General features: G+C 41.0%; 1 long non-coding RNA gene across 2 annotated transcripts; it reads left to right on the plus strand.

The window, feature by feature from the left end:
* The first annotated feature begins 295 nt into the window (after positions 1-295).
* On the plus strand, positions 296-18,575 carry LOC117770389. Of its 2 annotated transcripts, none has more exons than XR_004615385.1 (3): positions 296-602; positions 17,589-17,662; positions 17,770-18,575. It is a non-coding gene; the product is annotated as an uncharacterized LOC117770389 (long non-coding RNA). The 2 variants fall into 2 exon arrangements; XR_004615386.1 differs by having other exon boundaries at positions 296-447.
* The last annotated feature ends 491 nt before the right edge of the window (positions 18,576-19,066 follow it).

Consider the following 19,066-nt stretch of genomic DNA (forward strand, 5'->3'; position numbering starts at 1 on the left):
TATACAGGGACTGTATATATATATATATATATATAAAAGACAAAGGGTTTGTTACATTAGACAAAGATATCCAACGAAATAAATGTCATGGGTTTTAACGGCCTTTTTGTTGTGATGTTTAGAAATCAGATTTATATATTTTTTAACATTTTCAAAGAAAAGAGAAAAATAAATCTTCTTCAGAAAAGAAAACACGAGTTTCTCTCACAGTGAAGCAAAGTCTTTGAAAACAATTATTTTTTAACAGATTATTTTCTTGTTGTGTGGAGAAGCTCTCAGGTAAATACGTCATAGCTGCGACTCCTCAGGTTGTTTGTGCGGAGGAACCACGAGGAACAGGCCTGACTCCCCTGGTGGACAACCTGGAGGACAACATGCTGGACAACACTGGAGGACAACATGCTGGACAACACTGGAGGACTCATGAGCTCTTATCGTCTATGGACAGTGAGTCACTGCACAGTTTCCTCGTTCAACTTGTTCGCTGCTGCTGCTGGAGACAAAGTGTGGATGTTGATGTAGCTTGAAGCTATTTGTCACGTGCTGCTCCAAACATCTGGATCCTGCTGTGTTACTGGTTTCTCTGGTTCCTTCTCTGTCAGGTGGGTGACGGTGTTCGGGTCTTAAACTTAAACTGACGGTGTTTCTCATTTGACCTTGTTTTTATTCGTAGCAGACATTTTTGATGCGTAGCACATGTGATTAATTAGCATTAGCAATTAGCTTCTTCTCAGGTGGTTCTCACCTGCGGTCACGTGCTCCGTCGCACTTCTATTCGTGGTTTTACGGTACAGGTGCTTGGAGCATTGAACAGTGAACGTTTAAAGTCTCTTATCACAGAACAAGTGAAAACTTCAACACACAAGACATTAACGCTTTTAATGAAATGTAATAGTTTATGTATTTTTCAAAAAGATTAAAGCGAAAGTTGTCAACTTTTTCATTACCTCAGTCTTATTCATGGTAACCTTGACTGTCAAGATCCAAGAGAATTTACTGAAGAAATTTGTAGAAAATCAAAGGGAAAGTTGGCAACTTTTTCATTGTAGCACTCATAACTGGCTCTTATTAAATATTACACTTATTCATGGTGTACCACTCGGCTCAATATAGCATTGTTGCTCTGATTTAAATATTTAAAACATCCTTAAGAGGTGATGAAGAATTTTCACCTCAAGAGATTTTTCTGTAGAAACTTTGAGAAAATTAAAAGGCATATTTGGCTACTTTTTCCATTATGGCATTCACAAGTTACTCCTATTAAATAATAAATAACCTTGAGAGGAGACAAAGACGTTTCACCTCTCTCTTATTCACTGTCTGCACGTCAAGTTTCAAGAGATTTACTGTAGAATTTAAGAAAAATAAATGTAAATTGTAAATTTCTTGCTTACTCGGATAGATGTGGTGAATCATGTGGAAGCGTAGAGTTTTGCTATGTTTGAGTTCACCTTAATCAAGGTTCGGGTGTTGGGCTCTATTTGTGTTTGAGCTGCACTGATTGTGTTTTGTCTCAAGTGTTGTGTTGTTGACTGTTGGTGTTTTCATGCTGTTTAGAGGATATGATGGCATCTGATGTGTTTTTTAAATAAATGCAGAAGGCTCTTAAGAAGGTTCTCTGTCCTTGTATGTGTGGTAATTACTTTGCTTCTTTATTTCTGGCCTTCAGTCAATAACACTTTGACAGAGTATAATGTTGTATTCTACAGATTTTTCTTATTTGTCTGATGTTCTCATTAGTGTTATCTAGAGCTGTGTGATGGGACATGAAACATGTGTATTTTGAATATTGTGGTAGTGGCATAAGTAGACTTACTCTTTGACGGTCGAACTGTTATTATTAGGTATGGTATCTTGTATTTTACTTGCATGATGTGGCCACTAGATGGTGCCAGGTGACCTCTGTAATTCCTGTGAGTGATTCAGTTCACTTGTGTTTTACAGCATGATGCCTTTTTATATTGAGAAATACAGAAAATCAAATAAAGTCATTCTGCTGCTGAAGTAACATGAAAACTGAATCAGTTAGTAAAAAACACAACCTGGAACTTTGACATGTTTCTGTGTTGTCTTCACTTCTCTGTCAAACTTAAGTAGAAAGAAAGAAACTACAAGTCTGACAACAACAGAACATTTTAATAATTATATCTAACTTCCTTTTTATGTGCTCAGTATATGGAGCCTGCTGAAGTGTGAAACCGCTGTTGAGCTTTGACTTTAAGCTTCTACCAGCCATAATATCCTGCTACCACTACATGGTGTTTGGAGTACATGTGTATATACTTGTGTATAACTCGATTAACCAGGGAACACAGTGTTTTCCATGGGCTGATATCTGCTTGTGATGTTCAGTGGTGCGTGGCTGATGTGGAAGCACAGACAAGTAGAGCGTTGACCTACAGCAGCTCCCTGGTGCTTGGCTGCAGCAATGCTTTTTAAACTGAGTTCTAATTATTTTAACCTGAGTCAGAGTCGAGGAATACAACAAATATGTTGATGACACATTTGGTCTGACGTATACAAAGATGACCAAGATACATGTTGAACCCATAGATGAACAGGGCCATGGGACAGAAATACAACCGGCACTTTTAGGTGTTATTTACGTGTATTTAACCCATTTTTAAAGATATTAAATCTTATTCATTTAGATTTTATTGATGTAATCCTCATATATGTTTGGTCAGTGGTTACTTTGCAAATATTCTCTTAAAGCTTTTACCCAAACTGCCTGTTCTTGCATTGACTAAAAGGGACCAATAGGTGGCGCCAGCAGACCTTTGCGTCACCGGTGTTGGCATCGTGCAGCTCGGACATGAGACTATTTATGTTTAGTAACCAAAAGTTTGATGTTTGTCTCGTGTGTCTAAGCCGTCATTTTACTATCCAAATAAATACGTATCTACCTTTTCCCCTGCATGTCCAAATCTTTTTATATACAGTCTATGGTCCAAATAACAATGTATAAATGAATCACACGTTAAAACTTGAGTGTTGAAGATGGAAAAACAAAGGATGCAGGCAATAAGCAGGTTTTATAATGTGTTTCTTTTTTTTAAAGAACATGTTATTGCCAAAATAAAATTCCGAGGTTAATGAGATCTTTTTTTTTTTTTTTTACATCAAAAGTCAGAGGGATTATATCGGCATTGATAGACATCCCTGTCATAGCAAAACATTCAGTTATTTTCAATATTTAATTATAAATACTCAAGAGTTCCTCCAAAGTTGAAAAGATACACTAATTCATCCTCCATTGTGGTGAAGTCTATGTATGATTTGCATTATTTTTTAATTAGCTGTCATAATCATATATAGGATCATGATGATCTTTAGATACTTGACTCACAGATTTATGTACCTGAGACAAAACACCCCCGATAATGCTGCAGAACCTAAGTGCATTTGTGCTTTGAGTTAATTTAATGAATCTCCGTCCTAAGAATTGTTTTGCTAACGTGACTGATTGAAACAGAGCAGGCACAGAGAAAGTTATACAGCTGGAGTTGTTTATTTTGCCCTTTTTAATTCAGCCTCACCTTGTGTCGCTCCGTTATCCCCTCGCTCTCGTCGTGACAGAAAAGCACCGGCCCCGCTGTGTGTTAGTCGAACTGGGGCAGACCGAGGCTGCGGGGTCCGCGGGATAATGATGCGGCGAAGAAGTGGAAGTCCTCTCGAGCATGAGGCGCTTGTGTGGCCATGTGGGTGCAGAGGAGAGCGTGTCAAGAGGGTAACTACAGCAAAGACCAGAACCATCATTTGTCCACTGTTGGAACTAATGGAGTGGTATAATGCGTGTGTTAGGATTTAGTTTTTTTTGTTTAGGTTTTTAGCATTTTCTTTTTTATCCAAGCAAGAAAAGTATTAGAAATACGTCCTGGTGCATAGGGTTAGGGTTTCATATCTAGTATATGCAACATAAAATATACAATGTCACAGTGAAACGTGTTTTCTTCTCTTTCTGATCACATTGTCGCTCATTTAATCTCTTGTAGTAACTAGAAAACGCGTCTCTGGACTTTCTTTTCCTTCTGCTCATGTATTTTCTCAAGCAGTGTTCAGGAATTTCAGTTTTCCCCTGTGCACTTTCAGACACACACACATGCACACACACACACACACACACAGTGTAATTTGCTGATACGATCACTACAAGGTTAATACAAGGATCAAAAGTCCTCAGAATCGTTTTCTCCAAAACTGAGCAATTCTTCAATATTTTCAACTTAATAACTTTGAAGCATTGAACTCCAACATTTCATGTCAGTGCAGTTTAACACTTATCACTTTCTATTCTTTTGTAAAACCTTCAAACTGTGTTCCGGAGCTACTTTATTATCCTCTGCCTTGAAACCGGAGCTGCTGCACCGCTTCTTCCTGATCACACTGCTTCCCGCTGTCTTCCTCCTCCTGTGACGGAGAGCTCTCCCAGATTCCTGCAGCTCCTCCGTCTTCGACCGCTCTCGAATCAATCTCGGATTAGGCTTGATTACACGGATACCCCTCTGGGACGCTTTATTTCAATGAACTAGTCGAGTGAACGTACAGAACTGCAACAGAACGGTATTTTGTACCAGCCACATAAATTATGCATAGTCTGTGGATATCAACCAGCCTTGATCATCTTTTTTTATAGTTTGAATTCAGAGTGAGAGAGATTGCTAATTGCCAGCCTTGTCACATATAATCTGGGCTGTGTTTGATGTACAATAGGGATACAGTCTATATGTTGGTTATTTATTTATGTGGCGATGGAGATTCTGTGTGTGATGAAGCGGAGACCTAGATAAAATGTTTGTGCGGTGTTTTATGTTTTCTACTATATGGTTATTGCTAAAAACATGGCGAACAAATATGAAACCGGGGCCTGGTGGGACTGAGCATTCCATCTGGTATTAATAATAATGTCTGTGCAGCATATATATACATATCCTATTTATGTATTAATCTGTTTTTATTGTCTTTCTCTGCCACATCACGCTCACAGCTCAGGTGATAATTCAGCGCGGTGGTGTTGGATTACGAGATAATTGTGCAGCAGAACAGAAAAACTGCACCATAAAACAAATCTCAAACACTTTCCGTTGGATTTGAGGCGCCTCCATAATGAGTCATAAGCAGAAAGCTGACAACGGCACGGAAGCAGTTACACAAACACAGTGGAAATCATTTTAAATCAGGGCATTAAATCATTTGTATCCCTGAGTTAATGTTAAAAGCCCGCAAACATTCAAATATGATTGACAGAGGTGCATTAATCTGTGATCGGTGTATGTGCCCAGAGAGGAACCCGGGGAATCCGAGTGCCTGAAATATACAAAAATGCTAATTGCATGCAACAATTAGCATATGGCAGTATTTAAAAACCGGTGTCCTTGCCTAAAGAAGGGTTTGCAGGAGACAAAGAGGGGGATTATGGGCAGACACCCACCCGTGTTTTGATCGCAGCGTCATTGGTCAAGTCAGATCTCTGTAAACAATGGGCTACTCAAGAGGCTGGATGGTGTATTTAGTCAAACACGTACAGTGCCTTGAAGTGCTGTGACGAAATGTAAATTATCATCTGGTTTAGAGGCTCGTGCAATAATCTCATCCCGATCTTCTTTGCCCTTGAGATGAGAAAAATCAAGGATATGAGGGTCGTGCATTGTGTGAGATGCTTAAGAAAATAACACTTTGATACAGACTGTTTTTTAGATGGACAGATAGATGGATAGATTTTAAGGATCCGTGGTCAAAGTGGCGTGCTAAACCTCCACTGGTTACTGTGACCAATCGATTAGCATGAAATGCTCAGCCATGTCCTACAGCGAGGGGCCACAATGTTAGATTAAATGCCGACTAGATCCTCATCAGGAAAGGGGGAAAAAAAATAAAAATCAATGGTTGTTGTTATGGGGCGAATCGTGTCCGAGGGGGTGGTGGGAGATGGAGGAATGTAGAGTCACTTTACATGGTGTGTCCCGGGCTGTTTGCTCGGTGGCGCCTGCTTGTATTGACCTGGACAGGAAGAGGAGGAGAAGGAGGGGAGAGAGTGAGAGGATTTGTCACCACAGCTGCTCTCCACTGCCCGTTCAAGTCCCTGTGCACTCGTACTGACTGTGGCTTTTCTAATCATAATGATAATACCACTGTGAAGTGTTTGTACAAATATGCACTTTGCATCTTTTATTTATTTAAAATTGTACTGTACGAATACTGAAACTTTCGTTATTTTTATTATTTTTATGACCAGATTTATATTATAACCTTATTGTATTAGCTTTTTTTCACTGATATTCATTCAAAGGCTGAGTACAATAACTTTTAGAGACCAATTGGTGAACAGTGACCATGTGCAGTATTATTAATTTGGACTGAGTGATGCTTTTCAATTCCTAAAATTTGTGAATAACTTATATCCATGTTTTATTGGCTGAGTGGCTTTTTATCACCTTTTTTAAATAGAGTAAAGCTGCCATTTGTTTCCCAGTGTAACAACCTGCACTAAAACTCAAGAACAGCCAGCGAGGGATGTTTTTCCTCTCGTCAGGTTCAGAAGGGGTTCATGTTGCTGTGTCACTGCAGAGGGCCGTGTTTGAGTTTTACTCCGTTAGAAGATGATCCAATCTCCTGCAAAATCCTTTTGGCTCACACTTCGAATGCAAGGAAAAGCCTGTTGAGTCTCCCCAGACCGCAGTCAGCAGCAGCGTTGCCAGGTCTGTGGTTTTCCTGTGGAACTGGGCCACTTTTGAAGTGTTACAGACTGTTAAATGTTTTGCCCACAGGTTTATTTTGCGTTCAGATTACCTGAATACGTGCACACAACATGCTGTAATGCTCTCTGCCTCCCATCGCCCACCTCGCAGTCCCAACTCGACACTGGTTTTGGTTTTTGTTACACAGACCTGGCAACCCTTATCAAAAGAGTAGTACAGACTCCCACAGTTACAGTGCTTGAACATATGTCTTAATGTTGAGTCATTTCAGGAAGTAGACACAAGCTGGTGTTGTGTAATGGTCATATATAAAACTAGCTGCATAGTTTATTGTTTTCACACAGGAAACATCAGCTGTCTCCTGTGTTAAGGTGTCTATATGTGACCCTTCCACCTTCACCTCTCCCTCGCGACTATTTTGCTTTACCTGAGCCGTTTTTCGGGAATGACCTTCGGGTAAAATCCGGAGAATTGGCTACAGCGTTAACCCAGAGTTTGCCTTTCACACATGCACAAAGCAGTGGGAGGTTCTCTGCACATACGCGTTCACAACAGCATCAAAAAAGGTGAGAGGTGGAGCAGCTGGGAATTGTGGAGTCCAGTGCATGTCTGTAAGCAGCTTTAGTCACCTGACTCCCTCCTTTGCTCCTGTCATAATTTCTACATCCTCTAGAAATCGCCTATCAACAAAACCTGTTGGACGAATATATGTTGTAAAAGTTAAAGGAGACATTGAGATTCCCTCAGTTATCCAAAAACTACTGTGGTCCATGTGGGACACACTGTGTGTCCGGGGTTTAAGTAAAGATTCCTGCAAAATGATAAATCAGTTTATTTTTGTATGTTTTTTTTTATTTGCACTGCTGTTCAAACTGCTTTTTTTTTTTAATATCTTGCTTAAAATGCTTTATACCCTTTTATCAGTATTTTAGTTTTAAATGTTTTTATCTACATTATATATTAAAATGGGCCATAAATTAGTCTCGGGCTCTTTCTAAACGGTCACATACTGATATGACAGTAAATTAGCAGGTCGAAATGTGCACAATCCCTCTTAATAAACCCTTGAGTCATTGTAATCTTGAAACAATATTTCATACGACTTAAACCTTCAGCTATACTATAAAATAATCAATTTGAATACGCAGCAGCAGCCACAAAGGCAAAAGACGAACAATGCTCTCATCCTCTCGCTGTGTATTTTCCTCTCGCCCCGCTCCGCACACCTCACACCCCCTCGACTCTCAGCGACTCAAGGACAAAGAGCGAATGACTTCACTGCTTTGCTGTTGTGTGTCTTGTGTTTCTGGGGCAACAGGGAGATTATTACTGCAGCGAGAGCCCTAGGTGCTGCTGGTGATGCCAGATAATTACACATAAACAAACGAACCTCCAGAAAAGGTGCGCTGCCAAGGCTCTCAGGCCAAATCAAATGGCAGGAAAATGAACCAATAAGAATACAAAATGCACTTATGCATAATTACAGTTTTGGATTAGTGGTCAAATATTTACAACTAAATTATTCCGGGGCGCATTTCTCTTATTTTGTTCTTTTCATAATGAGGATCTGGTTCAAGATTATTGAAGAAATCTGCCCTGTTCTCCTCTTACAATAAGGCTTCATCTTAATTCATGGAAATGTAATATCACACACAGAACTGTAATCTCCTTTAAAGATAAACAAAAATATTACATATTAAACATTATTGCAGTTATGTTTTATTTCCAAGAAAACAGGCTTTCCTTAATGTGCCATTCGGGGAAAAAGCTCATAATTTATTCAGATATACTATATGGCCCGTTAACAAATGAAGAAATAATACAATATATTGTTTGTATATTTATAAATGTACAGTTAATGAGCTCCTTGTGGTTGGCATGTTTCAGTCATCAAGCAAACGCATGATTTATTAGATTTTTAAATGATTTGCTTGATTTTATGCAACCTTATGCAGAAAGAAATCTGCCATTTGGCTTTTTCATGTTTTTACTGGCAATTAAAGGGCTCACAGTGTGCAGGAGTGTTTAAACCTGATGGAGCTGCTGTGAGGGGCTTGTTAACAAGTGATTTATGACTCTGGCTTATTAATGTGAGATTTCATTGATTTGTGGAAATTGCCCACCCCCGGTTATTGTGTACTTTTCACAGTAGAAGTCGAGAGGTTGGTCAAAACTGATTTGCTTAATGTTTAATGAGTTTTGTTATAAATCTTGCCGTCACAGACACGTAGCGGCGCTGTGGGGGGGGGGGAGGATGATGGAGTAACGTCTCCGCACCAACAGTCAGAGGAGAGGTTTGAGGCGGGGGGAGAAAAACCCTAAAATCATCTTCCTTTTCCCATTTTGTACCCTCCAATTTTCCTCTCCGACTTCATGCTTTCTTTGTCCTGAAAAAGTCTTCCTCTTCATCGTAGCGTGGGGGATGTCCAGATAAACCAGCGGTAGGTGGAGAGGGACCCGCTGGGGTGTGGGATTGCTTGTAGAGAAGCACCCGAGCGCTCGTCTGCAGGATTTGTTTGACTCGGGTAATTGAAAGTGTTTTAAACTATTATAGCAACTGGAGGGCTTGTTTAACTGTCGAGCTGCCAGTCAAGCGGGTGGGCCAAAAGCCCGAGCCCGTCAAGGCCTGTCAGTCAATGGAAACGAGAAGTGTCGGCTTAATGGATTTCTCTGCATCGCTCCGTCTACGCACCCAGCAGAGCCCGGAGAGAGAGGGAGGGAGAAAAAAATAAAAATCAATACATTGTCATGTGTGAGCCATCAAAAGACCAGGTGGATTGGAACTGTATTTGCCTGTGTTGATGTGGAGATGCAGTATTGTCTGTGTGTGTGTGTGTGTGTGTGTGTGTGTGTGTGTGTGTTCCGGAGGAGCAGGCTCTCTGAGATAGACAGACGTTCTCTGTCTTGTCTCCAGGGGCTTTTGTTGTGATTTGAGGTGTAAGAGGGGTCACGTCACCCTCCGCATGAGATTTTCTGCTCCTCGTCTCTCCACAGGTGAAAAACTACACTTTTGTATGCACGTTAGTTTTGTGGGTTTCCCCGGTTATAACACTCATCAGCACAGAGAGAGACGCTGTTTACTTTTACTCGCCCAGTGAGCCAGACTCAACAGGAGAATCTCTCTTAGAGCTAAAACAATTATAATAAAGTTGATCGAAAAGTAACTGGCAAGTATTCTGATAATTGATTCATCAGTAGTCTTCCCAAATGTGAGGATTTGCAGATTTTTGTTGTTTTCTGAGGTACAAATCTGAACATCTGTGACTTTTGCACTCATGGAGAAACAAAACCCGACATTTGAAGATGACATTTGGGTTATGAAAGAATATTTTCATAGTATTCAGTTTGTTATGGCTAAGTTAATACAGGGTCGACAGTACAATGAAAATTGTTGGACGTGAAGGACAGTTCAGTTCAGCAGTGCAATTAGCAGAATTAAAATAAAAGTGTGTGTGTGTGTGTGTGTGTGTGTGTGTGTGTGTGTGTGTGTGTGTGTGTGTGTGTGTGTGTGTGTGTGTGTGTGTGTGTGTGTGTGTGTGTGTGTGTGTGTGTGTGTGTGTGTGTGTGTGTGTGTGTGTGTGTGTCAAATACAAACTATAAAACTACATACATTCATGCAGTGGAGGAGGCAAATCTAGTGACAACTGTGAAGGAATCTGTATGTTTAAGTAAGGAAAGAAAGAAAATAGCTCTGTATATATTCTAGGACTGTGTGTTTTGATTCTTATTAGTCAACTGTTAAATTGTTAATTTAAAAAAAAAAAAATGTCCGAAAACATTGAGTAACACCCCCTCACTGCTTCTCAGAGGCCAAGATAAACGTCTGTGAATAATTTGTTTTGTCCGAAACCGAATCCAGAGCCCGCAGATATTTAGATTGTGTTGTCGGGAACAGAAAACCAGCAGATTCTCAAAAGGTTGAAAGTGCAACTTTTGGGTTTTCTGCATAATGAAGAACTCAAAGAATAAGTAACTTTTTTTTTTTTTAAAGCCGGCAGTCGCTAATCGCTTTAGTTCTGTGCGAGGAACTTCACTTTCTACTGATCACAAGCGACCACACAGACGACAGCTTTTGGAAGTAGAAGTTGCGTATGAGGTAATGTTCGATGTCAAAATGTGGCCAAACGCTCCTGCTTTAAAGACGGTGTTAATAGAGGCCGTTTCTGCCCGACACGGTTCTGAATGATTGCACTCATTAGTAGCAGCGATATGTGTTATTAACCACAGAAATGTGAAGTGGAAGCTGCGGGGAAAAAACGGGACAAAAACATCTCACTTTTAACCGCTTGGATTTAACCGTGTCACTTCCCAAAAGTTACCGCCTAATCTCAACTGGTGTTGAGGAAAGCGGCCGGCTGATGGATGTATTTCCAGTTGTTTTCACAAGACGCATCACAACCAACACATTCGCACGCAGACACCTCGCACACTACTACGCCCCAACCTCGCGGGCGCCTCGGAGATATATTTATTTTATCCCTCCTAGTCTCGGTCGCGGCGGGAAGGCTGTCGTGGCACGTACCTTCGCTTCATCTCAATACCACCTCGTGTGATTTATAGCCAGCAGATCCGGCTCCAACGCCATCATTTTTAACCGCCCCGTCTTTTATCTCCACCATATGATCATATTAACCACCGCCAAAGACTAACACAAGGCAGAGGGGGATGTCTGCTCTGAGCTAAACCAGACTACCCCTCTGAAAGGCATCAAATCATTTCACCATGTTGAGAGCGAAAAGCGGTAATTACTTGTAATTGGGGCTTCAAATTTTTCTCTCACTCGTCCCTCTTTTGCTAAATTGGATGATTTCCTCTTTTTTTTTTTTGTCTTCTTCTTCTTCGTCTTCTCGAGGGACGATAGATACCTCAGAAGATTTGAGGGGGGGCCGAAATTGAAAACAGTTTTTGTTCCATTTGAAATGTATTATTGTCGTAGCCCTCCTCTCTTTCACATGCTCTCACACACCCTCTCTCGCACTTCCTCCAAGAGTTGTTGTTATGCTGTTAGATTTTCTGTTATGGACGACTGCTCATTCTGCTTTAGTTGTTGCTTCTTTTTCTGTGTTTGTGTGTTTAAGATTGACACATTTCTTGTGTGTATCCACCTCTTTAGGGCCAAAGAAACACTAAATAGTCAGTTTCCATCCTCCAGCAGGAGAGTTAAGATCCTTAACATGGCTGAATATGTGCAAGGCCGAAGCTGGGTGCTCTCAGTGTCAGTGTTTTTAATATCTGTACTTGTGTGACGCTGTAGATGAGTTGGACAAGTTGGTGCAAATCCAATTTTTATAGTGTTTTCGTTTTTCATTATCTTTTAATCTATAGATAAATTGGTTATTGTGTCGCTAAAATGAGTTATACAATTAATTTATCATCAGAATCAGTTTGACCCGACTAACTGACAAACTGTTTGAGCTATCGATCGTCCTTGTGTTTTCCAACATTTGAGCCTCACAGTGAATTCAACTCTAAACTAATCACTGGTTGTAATAATAGAATTCCTTATTAAACGGGACCCAGCAAACATGTTGTATTAGCGGCGACATCTTGTACCAATAATTCCAGTTCTGTCTGAGCGAGGCCAACAGAAGATCCTAATTACAGTAAGTCAAACAACTTATTATGAGGCACAAACGGATGCTTTGGAATTTGCAAAGCATGAAATGTACATAAACATTTGCAATTGCAGCGTCCTGTGTTTTTAATGCATTATTTAATGCAATAATGAAATGATTTTACCGAATTTTATGAATGTCTTTTCCAAAAGACTAGGACACAAGTAATTGCTCATGTGAACAAAAGGAAGAGACAAGAAAACGAGTAAAATGGGGGGGAAAGGGAACGTGTGGCAAAAAAGGAGGGAAGGAAAAGAGTAAAAATTTGACATAGTGCTGGAGGAGTATTTCTTTCTTGTCTGACTGAATCAAGTAGTGGTGTCTCAGCAATATTTTAATCGTGCCGGAGCATGGGGTTCCTCTTGTTACTACATGTGTGTTCCTCTGTCTCACACACACACACACACACACACACACACACACACACACACACACACACACACACACACACACACACACACACACACACACATTAACACGCTCACAGACAGTACTTCTGAACAACTGACCTTGTGTAACGTCTTTTTTAAATTTTTTAAAATAGTATAAAACCCAAGCTGAATAGAGGCAGACAGTGTTCTGCGCTGGTGTGAAACTAATAGTAATGAACACAGAGGTTCTACACTGAGTAATCCAATTTGACCTTGTCTATGAAATGACGGTCCGCTGAATAACGCTCTTCTAAGTGCGGCTCTGGCAGAACATCTCATGACCCACTTTTAGGGTCTGGGCTCACCAGCTGAAAAACACCGCTCGGCGACTTTCACGTCGGCTGCGGAGAAGAAGAAAAATCTAACGGTGAAGCAGATTGCATTTATCTCCTAATATCCCCCTTTTGGATGATAGAAAGTTAAAAGACCTGTTCAGGATGGAGAAGCGAGAACGGCTGTGCATTCATTTTATGTTACACGCACCGTATGGCTGCGTGGACGCCATCGTCTCTCTCTCTCTCTCTCTCTCTCTCTCTCTCTCTCTCTCTCTCTCTCTCCCCCTCCAGATGCTCAGTCTCACTTTTTCCTCACTCTGTGCGACTGTGTGAAGCTGAGGGTAAAGAGCCCACTGTGTGCTGCCAGCGGTGGAGACATCAAAAGGGGCCATTTGGCAGAAGTTGGGGGCCCGAGCACATAGGACTGCAGCAGGAATAACACAGGGTGAGATGTTATTATTACAAGGCTGATTTAGGACTATTACGGAGAAGCTCTGTGGGGGTTTTGGCGTCAACCACCCTGACGCACGAACAGGCATATAACACATTTACATATGTACCTCACTGGCACACATTCATCAGCACAACATGGACAATTGTTTATGTTGTCCGTTAATATTCCCACTATGGAGGAAATGCATCAACACACCCACTTGGAGAGAGATAGATTAGTACACTAGGGAGGGAGGGGTGTGAGGTTGTGTGACGGCGAGTAAATCACATGTGACAGAGCCCAAACTCAGCCGAGGTGTGTCTCTTGACACGGTGTGATGGGGCGCGCCCTAATGCATTACTGTCCACCAGGGCTTTGTGTATATGGACGCCCATATGTGTATGTGTATCCACTGGTGTGTGTGTGTGTGTGTGTGTGTGTGTGCGCTAAGCCCTCTTTACTGCGATGTTTTGAGCAGCCAATCATTTCTTCCAGTCTAATTAGCACACATGTAAATTCAGGGTAACCATGGAGCTCATCCAGGGACGGCCAACTGCGACATGGCAACTGCTCACCATGAGGGGGGTTGACCGCGAGTGCGTGTGTGTGTGTGTGTTTGGTTCACTGACTTTACACCAGATGATACACGCGTAAGAGGGGTGTCCACCGCCGTTGACCAATGGCGGACAGTCTGCGTTGTCGCAAGCGCTCGTGTTGGACACTCGCTGCCAGTAACGGTTTGACCGTCAACCACTGACCCTGTTCAGGGCACCATGATTCCCACCAGCAGCCACCAAGCGTGCTTCACCCTCCCCGACGTATGTCAGACACACTCAACACAGATTAACATTCGTAGAAAACATTAACTGTTCAATGAGGCTGTTACACTGCTTCCAAATATGTTGAATTCAACTATTATAACTTCATTATTTCCAGATAAATAAATATGTTTAAGTCGTGATCAGGCTACAAACTTAAAAACAGACTTTGTTGCTTCCATCTAATGATTTCAACTTGTGTTATGATTGATTACACTAGAATAAATCGCACAATTCTTCTCTGTCAGTCAGACACACACACACACACACACACACACACACACACACACACACACACACACACACACACACACACACACACACACATACAGGCTTGGAGTAGGTACAAATCACACCTGATGTAACAAGACATTGTTTCCTCGTTGGCACCTGGGGGGGTGGGGCTAGGAAAGGATGGATCAGAGGGGATAACGACAGAAAGAATAAACACATGAATAAATAACAGCAAAAGGCAAACAGAGCCCGGCCATCAGTCCGATTTGGCCGAGCCTTGTCGCTCGCTTGTTCACTCACAGCTGGGAAATTCATGGTAACTGGGTTTGGTCGAGGAGGGTGGGGGGGGGGAAACGTCTCCTCGAAACATCGGGCTCAACCTCAATGTTGGTGGCGGCAAAACGCATGTGGCAGATGTCAACATTAAGACTTTTTTTTTTTTACTCTCCCTGTGGTGTTGGACTGCGGCAAAGGAAGGAGGTGTGCCGCGCTGTGTACTCATAAATGGAACAGTTGAAATAAGGTCAAATAAAGTGAAGTGTTTAACCTTAAACGCTGTAGAAGTATCTGAGGGGAGCTGAAGTTTACTAAGCTTAAGTGAAAGTGTGATCGTTTGAAGTTATCGTTTGAGATGAAGTATTTGTGACACAATAACCGATGACAGAAGTCAGTGTGAAGAGTTAAAGTTTTGCTGATATACAGTATCAATAAGCCAGTGTTTACTTCATTTACATTCATCCAACCATCTAGGGCTGGCCAATCAACCGAAAATGTGTTCATTCATTAATCGTAATCGAGGTAAAAGTTTTATATAATCCCGATATTGATTTGAAGTTATATCGCCCAGCCCTACGTGCATCCATTGGCTTTTGCTTTACAGAGATCAGGTCACAGAGCTGAGCTGAGGTGTTCCACACATCCCCAGGCCAGATGGGATATGTAGTCCGGGTTCACCCCCTTTATTTACAGCTAAACTGAAACAACTACTTTTTTAGGAAATGTAATCACCAGCGAGACGACATTCAGAAGCAACAAATTCTGTAGCAGGCGGTTGAGGTGGATAGTGACACAAGGTGTTCTACTGTCAGACCAGTTTCCCATAAATCAGTTGAAAGCAAGATCGAGTGAAAAATCTATTACTAAAAATGTTGAAGGAAAAAAAAAAGCCTAATCTTTAATTAAAAATGTCACACTGGTTTTATTCTATAGAAATATAACTTCATTATATAATGAATATCTTCTGATTTTTAAACTCACAAAGAAATATATTTTATTTAACATCACCTCGGGAACTTCTGACGGAACATTATAACTAATCATTTGATCAAAAGCATCATTGATGAAGTGTTAACGTTTCACACGTGGTCAGCATAAAGGCACAAGTGCACGATATGAAGATAAAGACGATAAGCAGCTATGAAACATTCGCTCCTCCTTGAACGCTTTAGGTTTTCCTTGAAGTATCGAGGAGGAGGAGGAGGGGGCAATGAAGCAGATTAAGAGAGAGCAAGCAACACATTCCATCCTGTAGACCCTGATTTCCTTATTGCAGAGTGAACAGACGTCTGTGTGTGGGTCTGTGTGTTGGTCTGTGTGTGTGTTAATGTTATCAACGTTCGCAGAAAGAAACAAGCTTTCTCCAGGATCCACCTGACAGTTGGAGCTCTTGTATCTAACTCCCAGAGGAGAGGGATCTGTTTCTTTGGGCCTATCTGTGCACACCAACAGTAATAAATACACATCTTATATATATATGTGTGTGTGTGTGTGTGTGTGTGTGTGTGTGTGTGTGTGTGTGTGTGTGTGTGTGTGTGTGTGTGTGTGTGTGTGTGTGTGTCTGCATGGCTGACTCAAAACCGACCCTTTGAAGTGTAGTAACGATGAGGGGAAGTTAATTACGTCCCATTATGCAGGCTGGGCGCGACCATGCACCAGTTAAGGCCATGTTTTTCCCTTTAATTAACTAGAAAGCCGAGCGCCCGCCTGTCAGTGAGCTGCTAAAAGAGCATTTCAGAGGAAGAAACCCTCGGGGTGCTGATGAGAGGGCGCTAGGACTGGCCACATGTTAATGGCGAGGTGTTAGCATCTTAAACCGCGTTATCACTCGCCGCTCTCAGTAGTCTTGCGGAAATGTGCAAAGGGAAATCTCGCGGATGGTCTCAAGGGGGAAACAAGCAAAGCTCCTTGACTTTGAGAGTTGACGCCGCAGCACTACAAAGTGAAGAGAACCGGGGGAAGTTGAGGAACTTTTTTTTTAAAAAGCACCAAAAGTGCCCGAGCGGTAACTTCTTAATTAGAAAGACCCTCAGATGGCTGGTGGATACGAACCCAAACTGGAGAACTTTTCAAACCTTGATTTTCATCCCCAGCCAGAGTTTAGTTCCTCTAGTGTGACACGCAGGTTATGACCTGCTCCATCAAAGTTGCACAGTCAGGAAGTAAACACATTTTTTAAAAGTTTCACTCATCACTTTATTTACTCATGTAAATATGTTTTTGAAGAGCTTAATTCAAAGAAGGGAAAACATTTTCAAATAGTCTCAACCCATGACTTAACACTGCTGTTTTAGAAGAGCGTGCACATCCAGACGTCTTCCTCATGAGCCGAATACATGCAAGTCCACGGCTTGGGTTTAATATTATATTAAAAAAGTTCAGATTCAAATTTTTGTTGTAGAAAAAAATATTATAATTGAGAAAAATGTGGCTTAAGGAAGGTGCTTTATGAAGATAATAACATAATTGATATCGCAGTGCATCAAATCTACATTAGTCATATTTCTTTGATAGCACGGTGGTCTAGTGGAGTGTTGTTAGTTCTCATCACGCTCTCCCCACAGTTTTGTAATCACACGTTCAATAACATTGATTTTTGTGAGAGTCACAACAGAACACAGACGTTTCTTTGTCTTTTCCAACTTCCTGCTGAATGATTCTTTCATCCAAACCAAATAATGTATAAAGAAATCAACATCTTTTGTTTAATGTACTGCCAGAGATATTTCTAAATTAGATTTATTTAGTTTTATGTCTTTTCCTCCTTTTTTATATGAATTTACCTGCAGTTTGCTTTGTTTATTTTAGCACATGTTTTTTTATTCCTTGGTGTCGTCGAGGACTCGATGGATGATGATAATCCGACGTGGCCGACATTTGAAGTCAGTTGTAAACTTGATTATTGCTCATTTTTGTTTATTATATTTCTGATGAGTGAGTGGACGCACTGACTGCATGTGATCATCTCATTTACCTGTCACCGTTTCAGCTGAGAATGGAAATAAAGCTGCTTTGCAATATAAGAAATCAAACTCTCTTTTGCACTGACACGTCGCAGCAGCAGTAGAAGAAGAAGAGGAGGCGGACGACTGTACTTGCAGATGTACTGACAGCATCTTGTTTTGAGCACTTTAAAGAAACCTCAGTGTTCACCTGATCGCTCCTATGACTGTAATTGAGCATTGTTTGCCACAAACACTCACAGGATATTCTCATCCGGGCCCCTGGAATGATGTTTGCGTGAGAAATGACATGATTGCAAAGAATTAACTTGTCAGGTGCTCCTGGTGCAGGTAACTAAAACTAACACTGCAGTCTGTTTAATTGGTGTGTGTTTCTCTGTGTGTGTGTGTGCGCGCTCAATAGCATAGCGATAGTTGCAGGGAAGCATGTTTCCATGGTGAGCATTGGGATAGAAAGTGACAGCATGTAATATGATGATTACTGTTAAACAAAAGGCACATTTATGGAATTGAAAAGATAACTGGTATAACAGTTTTTTTTCTTCTGCTGTTATTTTGGTCGCCTCACTTTCTGTACTCGGCTAACGCTCTGTGACAATTCTCCGTCTTAGTCGTCTCTTCCATTTGCCTGAAAACTAAGACTTTGCCTGATATCAATCTACGATTTTTGATGGTTCATTACAAGTGTAATACCTCCTGACGTTGTTCTATAAATACTGTGCATTTGCTCGTTCTTATCTTTCGCAGTGTCAATACCTTCAACTTGATATGAAATTAAATATAAAACACAATTATATTCCCTGAAGACAATCTTCTATTCCAACTCATCAGTGACGAATTACTCTTATTTTACATGCACGCCTACCACAGCGGATCATTGTATGAGCGAAGCCGTGTTTCCACCAACACGTATGCCCTCCTTAAGAAGAATACATAATTTACACTTTGCCTTCATGCACGGAGGTTAATTAACATGAACCACACATGCAAGTGTTGCCAGTATACAATACTGTGCACTGCCAAAGGGTGGTGCTAACCACAAACTGAATTAATCCTCTATCACACACACTCACACACATTCTGTATATAAATACACATGAACATTGAATTCCTTCACATATTATAATTCCATTCCCATAACGTATATTTTCCCCAATAAAATATATGTATTACACATTTATACACGTGTTATATGTGTTGGCTAATATTTTTACATAGCAACACATTTAGCTCACTCCTCTATTCACACACACACACGCATAGACATATATGAGGACACCCACTCTTTTCCTCCCTCTCTCCACACATATTGACTGGTCTCAG

This window comes from Hippoglossus hippoglossus, chromosome 11 (assembly GCF_009819705.1).
Source record: "Hippoglossus hippoglossus isolate fHipHip1 chromosome 11, fHipHip1.pri, whole genome shotgun sequence".
Lineage (NCBI taxonomy): Eukaryota > Metazoa > Chordata > Actinopteri > Pleuronectiformes > Pleuronectidae > Hippoglossus > Hippoglossus hippoglossus.